Below are 14,420 nucleotides of genomic sequence, written 5' to 3' on the forward strand. Positions count from 1 at the left end.
AATCCACAGGGGCTTTCAGCATATAATCCCTCCTATCAGGTCTGGACACACACACACACACACACACACACAGAGAGAGAGAGAGAGAGAGAGAGAGAGAGAGAGAGAGAGAGAGAGAGAGAGAGAGAGAGAGAGAGAGAGAGAGAGAAGAGAGAGAGAGAGAGATGAGAGACGAGAGAGAAGAGAGAGAGATGAGAGAGAGAGAGAGAGAGAGAGAGAGAGAGAGAGAGAGAGAGAGAGAGAGAGAGAGAGAGAGAGAGAGAGAGAGACCTAACTTGCAGCATTTTTTTCAGCATATTTTTTATATTTATCCAACAACCTGTCAAAATTGTCAGGTTGTGTACGTTTAATATTGCTAGTATTCAAATGAATAATACTGCTCTCTTTATCTCTCTTAAAATCTGACAATCTGTTGATGATGACAATAACATCATCAAGTTTTGCTCCTGGAAAACATACTCTGGTTCACCTATCTTTATCACAAAAATGTTACCCATTTCCCTAACAACAGCCTCCCAATAACGCTAGATCACTTTCAACCAGAGCAACCTGCACCTGACCATTCTTTTTTGGGACTTGAATTACGGGTATGTTACTTGGCCAGTCGTGAGTTACTTGAGACCCCGGTTATATTTGTTTCTAGGGCCATCACATGTTTATTCATTAATTAAAATTCTTCTTGTAACTCACTAAGTTCTAATTTGAGATCGGTACACTCCTTTCATCTAGTGCAAAAAAAAATAGATCGGTACACTACTTTCATCTAGTTCTGTAGATTACAAAATTTAAATTTGTAATATATTTCAGAATTTAATTAACAAAATATTACAGAAATTAAACTCTTGACAAATTTTAACCACCAGAAGTTAAATTTAGCTACTGAAAAAAAGTTAAGTTCCTGCCAAAATATCTATAACAAAGTCTATCTGAATATTAAGCTGTAGCTTTCCAAACACTTTACAATATACTACAGAACTTAAAATTAGCAAAATATTAAAAAAATTAAACTGATGAAAAAACTTCAACCACTAGCAAAATTAAATTTAAGCTACCCAACAAAGTTCCCACCAAAATATCAATAATGAAGGCAATATGAATAACTGTAGCTCTCCAAATACTTATCTAAATACAAAAATAAACTAACCTATGTGACTATAGGAATTCAAACTATACATTTACTATACTTTAGTATATTTAAATAAAACCCTCAAAATTATTTCAAAAACTATCCTGCTATGAAGAACTTCAGAAAATACACAGCCACACATTCTAGCCTTGATCCCAGAATCCTAGCGATGTTGCAATGGAAACCATGTGTTGAGATGTTGAGCACTTCCTCTAGTGTCAGATAGCAGTTTTATTATTTTTCAAGTGCAGCCTGGCTTACAATCTGTACAAAGTGATTCTGCATTTATACATCAGATAACTAAGTAAACAGATCAGCTAGCTTTACATACAAACAAATAATTCTGAACAACAAAGATAAGTAGAAATTCAGTAATAATATTTTCAATACCTATAACTCAGAGATGGTAACATGTCTAGTAACCACAATATATAATAGGCCTATACAATATATGAATACAAACATGTTTTATGCTACAAAACTTTAAACCAACTAACCTCTTTACAGTTTTCTTGCTTTCCTTTTGCCTTTAATTAACAAGATATAGGAAGGAATATAAACATGGTTATAACTATGTAGTACCTTCTACAGTGGAATACACTCGGTTACCACCACTTTCAGTATGACTAAATGTATACTATCTGTCCCTAGGGCTTTAAACTCTCCCAACCTCAGTAACTTTTCAGATAGATGGTATAGTACAAGTTTCTCCATACTTTTCAAACAGATTTGGCCAAAAGAGAGTAATGTAAGCCAAAATATCATCACTGGATTGGCACTGACAGAATCTATATTAATGATCATTAATCAGAGGGAAAGTTTGAAAATAGGAGCTGATGGATTTCTCCTTTATTTTGGAAAGAGTTAATGTGCTGATTTGTCAGTAATTTTAGGAATTGGCTAGATACAAGAAAATTTCCATGCTGATGGAAAAACACCAGTGGAAAATGAGAATGTAAAAAGGTGAAGAGTTTAGCTCTGTTCCATAGAGCTTATTTCTATTTAGAGTAAACTCTGAAGAACATATTATAAGGACAGGTGGAAACTTCTTAGCATCACGATTGTTTAGGATTTCATTAATGTGTTGGTATGGCAGGAGGAGATTTATCAAGGTCACTGATACAAGAGTTACAAGGAAAAGTAAGATGGAAAAGTAAAAGTTAGTCAGCTTTATCTTTTAATGAGGATGCAACAAAACCAAGGTAGCAGAGGTGGAAGTATAGATGGGCAGAAGTTGTGGCCTTAAGCTTTGATCAGAGATCAGAAGACTTCCATTTGGTCAAGAAGCAACCATTTGGACTAGAAGCAAGTTTCCTACTCTTAGCAAGTTCAAAATTGAGTTTGCATTTATTAATTTTGTTGTGAGTTTGTGTATTTAGAAAATGAATCTGGAGATTTAGTGATGTAGATTTTTATAGAGTTTTCGATTTCATACACCCAAATCAGACAACGGAAGTCTGCAGGTTCAATTTCCTCCTCCAAATTTCAGAGCTATTTTTCTGAGTGTCATCAAATATAAACTACAGAAGGTGGATAAAATAATGGAAATATCTGTGATAAGAGTTACAAACAGTGGTGGACTCAGGGTAGGGGCACATGTCCCCCCCCCTGTCATTTTTCGGAGAATATACACCAATCATTTAAATTCCCTCTGGCTACAAAAAAAATCCCCCCTCCCATTGTTAACATAAGATTTTATCTATTTTTGCATTGTGGCATATGCTTATCTTGAACAGCCTTTGTACATTTATTGCATTTTTTGGAAAACCAAGGTTTAAATAAAGGATATGAGCTTAGAATGGAATGAGGAATGAAGGATTTCATCCCTACAAGAATAATTTCTCTGACACCATCTGTGTAAAGAGTAGAATCATTAGTTTTACAGTAGGTAGTCCAACCAGAGAAAAGACAATAGAAATTATGCAGATCATCCCATTTAACACTTGTGTAATACCAAATGGCATGAGACTATGAGGTGTCACTGGAGAAGAGACCCCCAACCAGGTTGTGATCCAAGGTACCTAGAGGACATAATACTAACTGTGTAATTTGAATGGCTGTTGGTGAGGAAAAGATAAAGAGTGTATGTGGTTTAGGATGGTCTGGTATCCTGGAAGGTAAATGAACAAGTGGCATAAGGGTTAAGGTTTAGTAACAGCAAAAGCCTTAGCATTCTGCCAATTGGGTCCAGGCAACTAGAAAAGTGAAGCCTGTTGGAATTAGATTAGAGAAAGCAGAGTTTTAAAGAAAGTTAAAAGTTCAGAGTGATTTGTAAAGCTGGGAGAATAATTGGATAAAGAGATTTTAAGCCAGAGAAGATCAAAAAGATTCCAGATTAGAAAGTTTCTGAAAAGGAATATCAGAGAAGGCATATGTATAAGTGCTGCCTTAATAGCAAAAGGAATTAGAGTGAATAATTAGAAGAAATGAAATGAGATTCTGTCACAAAAGTAATGGAGTTTGAGAGATTGTACATTTAAATTGGCATCATTGAGATTGGAACTGAGACAATATTTATTTGCAAAATGAATTAGGAATTCTAAGGTGCCTTAAATTTTGAGGCAAGTTAAGGTGTTCTAAAGCAGTGTCTTAGATGCATACAATTTACAGATATACTGATGCACCTTGGCTCAAGTTCTCCCACTAATTCATTGCAACCCCACTATATTATAATACATGCTGTTTTTTACTAATAACATTGTTTTATTTCACTGTGGTATTGTTTGAAATAACTGCATTTCTAACCTTAATTAGTCTCCAGAGTTTGTCTGTTGTTTCACAATATTATACACAATGTTATTCATATTGTGCAGCTGTTATGAATAGCTGTTATTCTTATCTACTGTTATTCCTATCTACTGATATCTACTGTTATTCCTATCTACTGATATCTACTGTTATTCCTATATACTGATATCTACTGTTATTCCTCTACTGAAAACTAAACATGAAACTCTATTGTTTCCACTTGATAACAGAATGCTTAATCCTTTCATGAGTGAGTTTACAAAATGTGGGTAGGTCCCTCCTAGAGTTTCGAACATTGTGCACTCCGTGGAGGGAGGTTTTTTTGTGGAATTTTGATTTTTGTAAAAATGAAAACTTTGTATATTATATACAAAGTTTTCATTTTTACAAAAATGAAAATTTTGTAAATGAAAATAATTATTATCAATATAATATCAATTTGTTCTTATTTTGGCTTTATTGCCAATACTAAAGAAAAATTATTGTAAATAAAACTTTTTTTTTTTTTTTATTAAGCAGTAATGTCCTCTGCATCTATTTATGTATCATTTTATTAAAATTTCTCAATTTTTGGATCTGAATTCCACAGATTTTTCGATTTCATACACCCAAATCAGACAACGCAAGTCTGCAGGTTAAATTTCCTCCTCCAAATTTCAGAGCTATTTTTCTGAGTGTCATCAATTATAAACTACAGAAGGTGGATAAAATAATGGAAATATCTGTGATAAGAGTTACAAATAGTGGCAGACTCAGGGTAGGAGCACGTGCCCCCCCCTGTAGTTTTTCAGAGAATATACACCAATCATTTAAATTCCCTTTGGCTACAAAAAAAAAAATTTTTTTTTTTTCTCCACCCATTGTTAACATAAGATTTTATCTATTTTTGCATTGTGGCACAGCTATTTTCAACTGACTACAGTTGGCAACACTAATGCTGATGTGATCGCCATTCTAGTGCACAAAATGGTGCCCCTCTTGTCATTTTTTTCTGGATCCACCACTGGTTACAGATATGCACTAATTTGGTGTTGGGCTACCTTTTTCTTTTAAAACAGCTTGTATTTCTATATGGAATATATTCAAATAAATCTTGAACTATCTTAAGAGGAATATTGGATCATCCTTCATGGAGGAATGCTTCAAGCTCTTTGGTTGATGGAGGTGGAAGAAATCTACTTCTCACTCTCGTCTCCAAATATATCCACAGTGGCTCAATAACATTAAGTCATGAACAATCATGTGCAGGCCATGATTGTTCATGCTCCTCAAATCAAGATTGAACACATCTGGCTGTTGTATTGGAGCATTGCAGTATTGCAGCAAAATGCCGCAAGTTAGGTCACAATGTGTAAGTGTCTGCAATTCTGCCCAGACATGATAGGAGGGACTATGTGCTGAAAGCTTTGTGAATTAGATCAAGTCTTGAAGGAATTTACAAGGGTCTGGGGGGGGGATTTTTATCAGCATTGCCTACGTTTGTAGGTAGTATGAATCTATTTTGTAGAGACGGTATTCATTTGAACAAAGGTGGGACAAGGATTTTTGCCAATATCATTGAGGATACCCTAAGGGTTCAGGGAAACTGTTGGAGGGGGGGGTTAATTTAGATCCACATTTATCTGATGATATGGGTCAAAGTAATGCTTGCACTTGCCTCAATTAGATTCAGCAATAAGGTTATTGAAAACTAAACATGAAACTATTGTTTTCACTTGATAACAGAATGCTTAATCCTATTTGAGGATTATGGTTATGCTCCTGTGCATGTTGGCTAAGAATAACTGGACCGAAGGCTATTTCTATGATAATAGGCACTAGTATTTGCAGTTTTGGTTGATCCAAATTTTACAGTTGTGCTGCCTAAATAGCATGCTTTACAGTTGTTGACATTTGATAAGATGTATTACGTTGTTTATATCCTGAATATTATATATACATATAATATTCAGGATAAAAACAACATAATACATTATATGTATATATTTTCTTTATAAATTGATTCAGCAATAACCTTAATGAAATTAAATTCAAATCATAAACTATTATTATATGAAGCTTTGGCTATTGAATGGTTCCATCAGGACTCACAAAATGTGATTCTCAATACAAAATTACCAGCTAACCTTTCGCCAATATGGCATCTAATGCATATAAAATTTCCAACACATGCTTTAGCTGTGCATCCTGGAAGTTAAGTTTCATCTATAAAAACACACACACACACACAACTTTCTCTTCTTGAAATAACCAACTGATGACATTTTAGGGAAGTCTCCCATTAAGACTCTTGGTTACATCACAGTTTTAATTATGTATGACAACCTAAGTAAAGAGTAGTGCACTCCTTTTTCCTCGGGGCATTTTTAATTTTAACTTTCATTTAAATTTTGTCTTTGAACCATATGGATTAAGAGGTTAGTACTGTGAAAAGCATAAGCTCTTGTTAAAACTTAATGATAAATCAAATGCAATAAATATTCACCAAAATAAAAATATGAAACTCTTACAAAACAATACAATAAATAATCACATAAAGAAAAAATGTCACTTATATTATTCAACTTGTGACTCATGGAGTTGGATTGGCTTGTTTCGTTATTTTTTGAGGTTAAGCAGAGGATAGGCATTTATTTATAAGTGATATGTAACTGTGCATTTATAACTACTTAAGTAGTTGGCTATGTACAGAAATGATGCAATTGCACTAACTTGTACATTAGTTAAACTCTTTACATAACTTGAGGCTTTAGACCTAAACTATACTGTAATCTATATGTGATACTTCAACACTTTATTTGATAAATGCTGACTGAAGAAACAGATTCATAAAAACCATGACAAAAGATCATTCTGAAAACAATTTTTGGAACACCAGGTCATTCTGCTTAAAACCAGGGTGTCTGGTGACTGCGTCACCCCCCCATAAGTAAATTATACATCTCTTGTGTCTGAATGACACCATGTCTCTAATATCCCTACAATGTCCTCGTTACTTCAAATTCATTGAATTTGTTTACTATAGACCTAGATTACTGTACACTCAAGAATACATGCACCTGTTTTTACTCTGAGTAACCTCAACACAACCCAAGAGTTTCCACAAGGACCCCCCCCCCCAGCAGACGTAATTGCCAGCATCTTGCTTTCCAGGCTGTGGTATGTTCCAACAGAAGCAGTGCAAGAATTACTTACACCTCTGCCTGCAGCTGCTATTAATCTGTTACTCTGTGTATCTTCTCAAACTAGCAGTTTTCCAACTCACCTAATGCTGCCTCAACAGCATCAGTAAACATTCTACTAGCACTAATTACCATTTTCAACTAGTTCAAAACAAGGTGATGGCCACTTCCAATCTCAAATCCTCTATACACATTCATATCTTTAACTAGATGTAAAATTCCTTTTCCATAATATAATATATCAATAAGCTTTTCTTGTTTCTATTGTGCTATCACCACATAAACTTGTTGCTGTCCTTATGCTGAAATACTATACTTGTAATTAAGAATGCACAGTTTCCTAAAATTCTTGTATCCTTTTACCATTAATATTCATTTATTTAAATCTACAACCAATGGCAGTCTTTCTGTGCCATTAGTTTCTAGTGATTATTCTGAGAATTAAAATAACTATTTCATTTTGCTTTTAACCTTCAACTGGATCATATGGACAGACAAATTTCATCACCCACATTTCCACATTAAACATCCACCAGTCTACTTGATCAGTGCTTCTCAAACTATCTGTGGTGAAGGACCATTTTCTTTTATTTCCAATCCGCCACAGACTGATACTTTTCTAAAATACAAATTGTCTCGGACCGGTAACCTTCCATGATGAATTTCCAATTCATCGCAGACCGGTAACAAACAGTTTGCGGACCTGTGAGAGCCCACGGACCACACTTTGAGTAGCACTGTACTAGATAATGCTTCCCAGCCAATTCAACTATCTTCTGAACTTGTTCTAAAAGCTATTGCTACACTTTCCTTGCACTGTACCTTATTTCCAGAATAAATTAATTTATAATTACTGTTTAGTTGTAGTTGTAGTCATTCTCTCATTTTCTATCATTCTTGTTTATAATTCTGAGATTACACTGATCTAGTTCTGCTAATCCAATGTGTTTGCTACTTAAGCTTCTAATGCTGATGGTACTTATTTTAATGAATTTTTCCAGTAACAGGTTACTGGCAAGTTATACGATAAGGTGAGGAATGGATACTGGACCTAGGTTCGAATCAGTTCTCCTGTAATAATGCATTCAATGAATTCTAGACCACTGAAAAAATATAGTTTAAGAAATAACAAAACCAGAAGCTATTCATTATTTCTTAAGATATTATGTTGGCATCTGAGGCATCCAACATACATACACTTTGATGCTGATAAATGTTGTGTGATATATTTGGGTCATGTTGCAGATAACTCACTGTAAGCCTACTGTTGCAAATTGCATTTTTCAGGGTGCAATGTTGCCTACATTAGCAGTTCTTGATATTGCAAATTGCATTTTTCAGGGTGCAATGTTGCCTACATTAGCAGTTCTTGATATTGCAAATTGCATTTTTCAGGGTGCAATGTTGCCTACATTAGCAGTTCTTGATATTGCAAATCTGCACCTTTCAAAACCCTTCCCACTGACTCTTCCACCATAAAATACTGTATCCCATTTCACTGCTCTTCCACAAGCTTATAATGAATTCTGCCACTTACACATTCCTTGCAAAAACTGAATTACTGAGTCCAAGAAAGAAATTCAGAATGAATTTCTTTCTTAGACTACTGTTCCAAGATAAGCTGCCATGTTTAACTGAGTGGTACACTAGGCAAATTGACATGTTGTATTGCCACAAATAATTAATGAATCCTTCCACTATAATCATCATAAGAATGGGTCTTTTGGTTGCAAAATTATACACCTTATGTGCTTACTTTCTAATCACCCATCATATTTATATAAAGCAAATACATGTCAACACAAATTACCATATCTGAGGGTCAACAAATTTGTTTGCGATCTAGATACCATGTGTAAAACTTAAGTGCCTTGATTAAAAACCATTGTTATAATAAAAAACAGAAGTCCTCTTTTGTACTCAATGATGTGTATGCCTCATCACAGGCTCAAATATTTTCTAAACTACTATATTTAAGGAAATTCTGTACAACCAGTGAAAACTTGCTGCAGAATTCAGGATTATGCTTACTTAATGCCAATCAGTACTGTTGAAAACACTAATAACTGGTATTAGGGAAGTACACTTTGAAAACACTACTTTAGCATTTTTTAACAAAATTTGAGTGGCTTACATGACAATCAAAACTCTCAAACTCCATATTCAGAAAAACTTTAGTTTTGGCTGGGATTTGGTACTTATGAACAGTAACTTTCATGAATTTAAGACGAGGACAGGTACAAAAGTAATGCCTCCTAATTTTTTGCCTTCAAATGTGGTGCCATAAATTATTTCATGTCACTGAGTGGTCACTAGAGGTTTCTAGTTTTACCATAATGAGTGTTGCTGTGACTGGTCTCATGAGTGCAGCACACGGACAGTTCAAAATGGTTGATGTTACAGATATAGGTATCAAGCAAAGAGTAGTGATTGAATTTCGTTCCAAGGAAGAAGTGATGCCTATCAAAATCCATATGCATCTCAAAAATTATTATGGTGGCAATACTGTAGATGTGAGTACAGTTAGACATTGGGTAAGATACTTGAAGAGTGGGGAAAGTGACACTGCTGACAAGCCACAAAGCGGCTGGCCAGTAACATCAGTGAAAACAGACAACAAGAGCTGGATCAATATGCTGATCAACTCGGATTGATATGTGAAAACATTGAAAAAGTAGAAAGCCCACATCTGTAGAGTTCAACTGGACAAAAACAATGTGGTTCATCTTCTCTATTACAATGCACAACCCCACACCAGTCTGCACACAATGGAGGCCATTGCAAAACTGGGGTGCACCATCCTCACTCCCCCTCATAGCTTGGATCTTGCACCTTTCAACTACCACCTCTTCGGCCTGCTGAAGAATGCACTCTGTGGAACCCATTTTGTGGACGATGACCAGCTCAAGCACAGTTTGTGAAGCCCTCCAGAGCAAGGACTTTTACAGGACTGGAATACAATGTCTGACTCAGAGATGATGGAAGTGCATAGAAAATGATGACTTTGTGTAAAAACAAGAGTGTGTTTATTAATAATTGAGGATTAATCAATGTAAAAATTATAGTTGTAAGAATTAAATTTTCTGAGGAAAAAACAGGAGGCATTCAAAGGCATTACTTTCATTACCACTTCAAAGAGCATGCAAGTACAAATAAGAAGTATTCAATGCATGTACTGCTTTGACTAGTTTCCTGTGATTATCTTGTATGCTATTTAAATTTTCCAAATTTTATTTTAAAAAGTGTGTAGCATGCAAAATGCAAGAATAATCAATGGATACTTGTCTAATTTTTCACAGCCATACTTTTCCAATTGTAATACAATCAGTGATGGAGATTAAAATCTAGAACTGAAGGAATACTAAAATTCACATAAAAATCGCTACAAAAATTATTTTAATTAGCATAGGCACATGACGCAAGAAAGCAAGCTTATATAGCATCAGCCAAAAAAAAAAAAAAAAAACGTTATTTCACCCATTAAATTGCTCCAAATGTTTGTCAAATTCTGCCTTGAATCTATTTAAGCTATCAACTTCTACAATGGCAGATGGAAGTTTGTTCCAGCAATCAACCACCCGCTGGCTAAAGGCAAACTTCTGCACATCTATCCTACAACCATCCTTCCTCAATTTGAATTTATACCCTCTCAGGCAATTATTCTGAGCAAGAGGAAGAATCCCATCAGCATTGAGCATGCTCAACCCATTCAAGACTTTATACACCTCAATCAGATCACCTCACAGGTGCCTAGCCTCCAGACACTGTAATTTGTAAAACTTAAGCCTATCTTCGTAAGAGAAACCCTTTGTTCCATTCACTAATCTTGTTGCCTTTCTCTGTACTCATTCCAACAGCTCTACATCCTTCTTAAAATGAGGCCTGTATACAGTATTCAAGGTGTGGTCTGACTATTGCCTTATACAAGGGGATAATCACCTCCTTATCCCTGCTAGAAAAATTCCTGTATATCATTGACAAGACACCATAAGCTACTCTTGCAGACTGTTTGCACTGCTCAGAAAACTTCATATCTGCCTGCACAATTACCCCCCAAGGTCCTTTTCATTCTCTACCACTGTCAGTGTGGTACCACAGAGTTGATACGTTACTCTGAGATTACTGCTTCCCATATGTAGTACTTTACATTTGTCAAGGTTATACTTCATTTGCCACCTCGAAGCCCATCTGCACAAATTTTCTAGATCCTGTTGCAGCAGTGTACTGTCATTAGTGTCATTAACAACCCTGCCAACCTTCGTATCGTCTGCAAACTTGGACATTAAGCCTGATATACCATCAACATCATTTATAAATACAGAAAACAATGGACACAACACTGAACCCAGAGGGACTCCACTAATAACATTAGTCCATGAAGAGCAGTGTCCATTGATTAACACTCTCTGTCTTCTCCCACTCAACCATCCCTTTATCCACAGCAGCAATTTGCCTCCGATGCCACACTGCTCCAATTTGTCCAGTAGTCTTTCATGTGCAACAGTATCAAAGGCTTTTCTAAGATCCAAATATATGATATCAAAGTTATTCTTTGCATCCAGTTCCTTTGTGACTACATCATAGTATCCAATCAAATTAGTTAGACAAGACTTCCCCTTAAGAAATCCATGCTGTGTACGAGCTATAACAGAAATCTTGTCCAGATGATTCTGCAGTGCTTCTTTAACCAGAGCCTCCATTAATTTCCCTGGAACAGAAGTTAAATAACAGGTCTGTAATTACCTGCCTCCCTTTTATCCTCCTTTGTGGATTGGTTTCACATCTGCACATCTCCAATCTATGGGTACCTCCCCTGAGTCCAGTGAAGCTATCATAATTATGGCTAAGGGTTTGCTTACTTCCTTTGCCACCTCCTTTAATATAATGGGATAGATTCCATCCACCCCAGGTGCCTTTCTTGTGTTTATCTTCAACAATTTCTCCTCCACTTTACTCTCAGTTATTACAAGATTATCTAGCTTACTACCAGAGTTGAATACACCTCTGGCATTCCCCTCCCTGAATAACTCCTCATGTGTAAATGTCGATGCAAAATATTCATTTAGTTTGTTAACTACCTGAGCAGGATCATGAACAGTTGAACCATTGACATCAAGTGGACCAATCTGATTCATCCGCTTCCTTCTAGAGTTTACATAAGTAAAGAACTCTTTGCTGTTTTTCTTTGCATCCTTTGCAACGATTTCTCATAATCTGCCTTCGCCTGCCTAACCTCCTTTGTAACTTGGTTACAGACCAGCTTATATCTATCACAGGCTTCTGTGTCACATGTTAATTTATATGTATCCCATGCATTTTCTTCTCTGTCACATGTCTAATTAGTTCATCTGACATCCATTTTGGCCTAAATCTTAAACAATATTTCTTAGTTGGTATGAAAAGCCTAGTAGCTTCCAAGATTACTTCTTTCAATGCTTCCCATTTTGAATTTGCTGTTGGTAACATCATCAATTGGTTCCACCGTATAGAATTTAAATACTGTCTCAGACTACTGTAGTCACCTTTACAGAAGCAAAAACCCTTCCCTTTACCCTTGATGGTAGTTACCTCTTTGAGTAAATCCTACTTCAGCACACTGTGATCACTGCCACCTAGTGGTTCCTTTATCTGCAGATTCTTGATGCATGAAGAATCATTACTGATAATCAGATCAAGAGTATTACTCCCTCTAGTTGCCTCCTGAACATGCTGCTGTAGAAAACAATCATACAATAAATTCACAAAAGCCTTGCTATTATATGAGTGACCAACCCACAAATTCCAGTCAATATCCAGGAAATTGAAATCTCCCATTATAAGACACTCTAATTTATTGGCCCACTCTATTTCTCTGTACAATTGCTCATTATACTCATCAGATTCATTAGGCCTATAACACACACCCACTCTCATTTTTCCTTTCCCAGAGTTTATGTCACACACCAAACACTCAACACTGCATTGTCCACCCACATCAATTGGATGCACTTCCTTAGATTTTGTGTTTCTTAACTAACAGCATAACCCCTCCTCCCTTCCTGTCCTGTCTATCCTTTCTGTACACATTGTACTCCCTAAATTCCAGTTCTGCACTGCTTATGTCTGTGTGACACCATGTCTCTGATATCCCAACAATATCTGCCTTTGATGTCTTGACTAGCACTTCAAGCTCACTGAATTTATTAACTATACTCCTAGCATTGGTGTATAGTTAATGTTTCTACTCTTAGTTACCCTAACACAGCCCATGTATTTACTTGTTCCACTATGACGCCCAGCAGTCCTGGAAATTCCCATTGCCTTGCTTTCCAGGCTGCTGCTCAATTGCATTTCAATAGAAGTAGTGCAAGAATCACTTGTACCTCTGTCAGCGGCTACTGTTAATCTATTAGTCTGTGTATCCCCCCAAGCTAGCAGTTTTCCGACCCACCTAACTCTGCCTCGATAGCATCAGCAAATATTCTTGCACCATTTCTATTTAAGTGCATCCCATCCCTGTAGAAGCAGTCTCTCCTGTTAACAAGCACAGACCACGCTGAGAAAAATTCTACCCCTTGAGCCTTGCACAATCTCTCCAGGGCCAAATTGATCGACAAGGCTCTCATCATATACTTCCTCCTATTGTGTCTGGGCAGAATTGCAGACACTTTCAAATTCAACCCTAACTCACGGCTTTTTTTCAGCATTGTCTTGTACTTGTTAAGTAATTCTGCCGGTCTCCTACTCTTAATATCATTAGTGCCAATGTGTACAACAATATCATCCTTTGTGCCCTTAAAGGATGATATCTGCTCTACAACGTCATCAACCTTTGTCCCTGTGAGACATACCCTGGTCCTGTTCCATCTATCCTTTTTGCATAATATGTTTCCCGTTTCCCCTGACAATAGAGTCACCTACAACAAATAGTTCCTTTGGGACCAGCGCATTCTGCCTTTGGGGTTGCCGTTGTGTCACGTGATGTTCAAGTGCAAGCTCTGACATTGATGTGGGCAGCTGAGAATTGATGGGCCCCTCAATTTAAATCCTTCGAGGGCATCCACCCTGTCCTTCAAGCTCTAATATAAGCCCATAACAATGCCGAGTTGGCACCTGATTTCCTCGCACTCCTTACATCGCGCACACACACACAAAGGCATTCCCCTTGGCAATATCATATCCCATTCCTGATTACTCCACAAACATCAAACAAGCAGTTATTATTTCAACAGACTGTGATTCAGAGGACAACCGCCCCCACTCAGTTCTCCACTGAGCCACAGCACTTCCACTAGTTTGAGCCTTTTCCTTTGCTGCTCTGGTCTGTGTCATGATTTCTATTCAAGTTCAATAAAATTTCAATAGAAAATGTAACCCTAAACCTA

The 14,420-nt window shown here is 36.4% G+C and overlaps 1 protein-coding gene across 6 annotated transcripts in view; it reads right to left on the reverse strand.

The window, feature by feature from the left end:
• The window catches only part of LOC150089228 (lipid transport auxiliary protein 1), a 199,454-nt gene that overhangs the window by 127,035 nt on the left and 57,999 nt on the right, over positions 1 to 14,420 (reverse strand). The gene's annotated exons all lie outside the window — the stretch shown is intronic.

This window comes from Mastigoproctus giganteus, chromosome 2 (genome assembly GCF_048544385.1).
Source record: "Mastigoproctus giganteus isolate SK-2022 chromosome 2, ASM4854438v1, whole genome shotgun sequence".
Taxonomy (NCBI): domain Eukaryota; kingdom Metazoa; phylum Arthropoda; class Arachnida; order Uropygi; family Thelyphonidae; genus Mastigoproctus; species Mastigoproctus giganteus.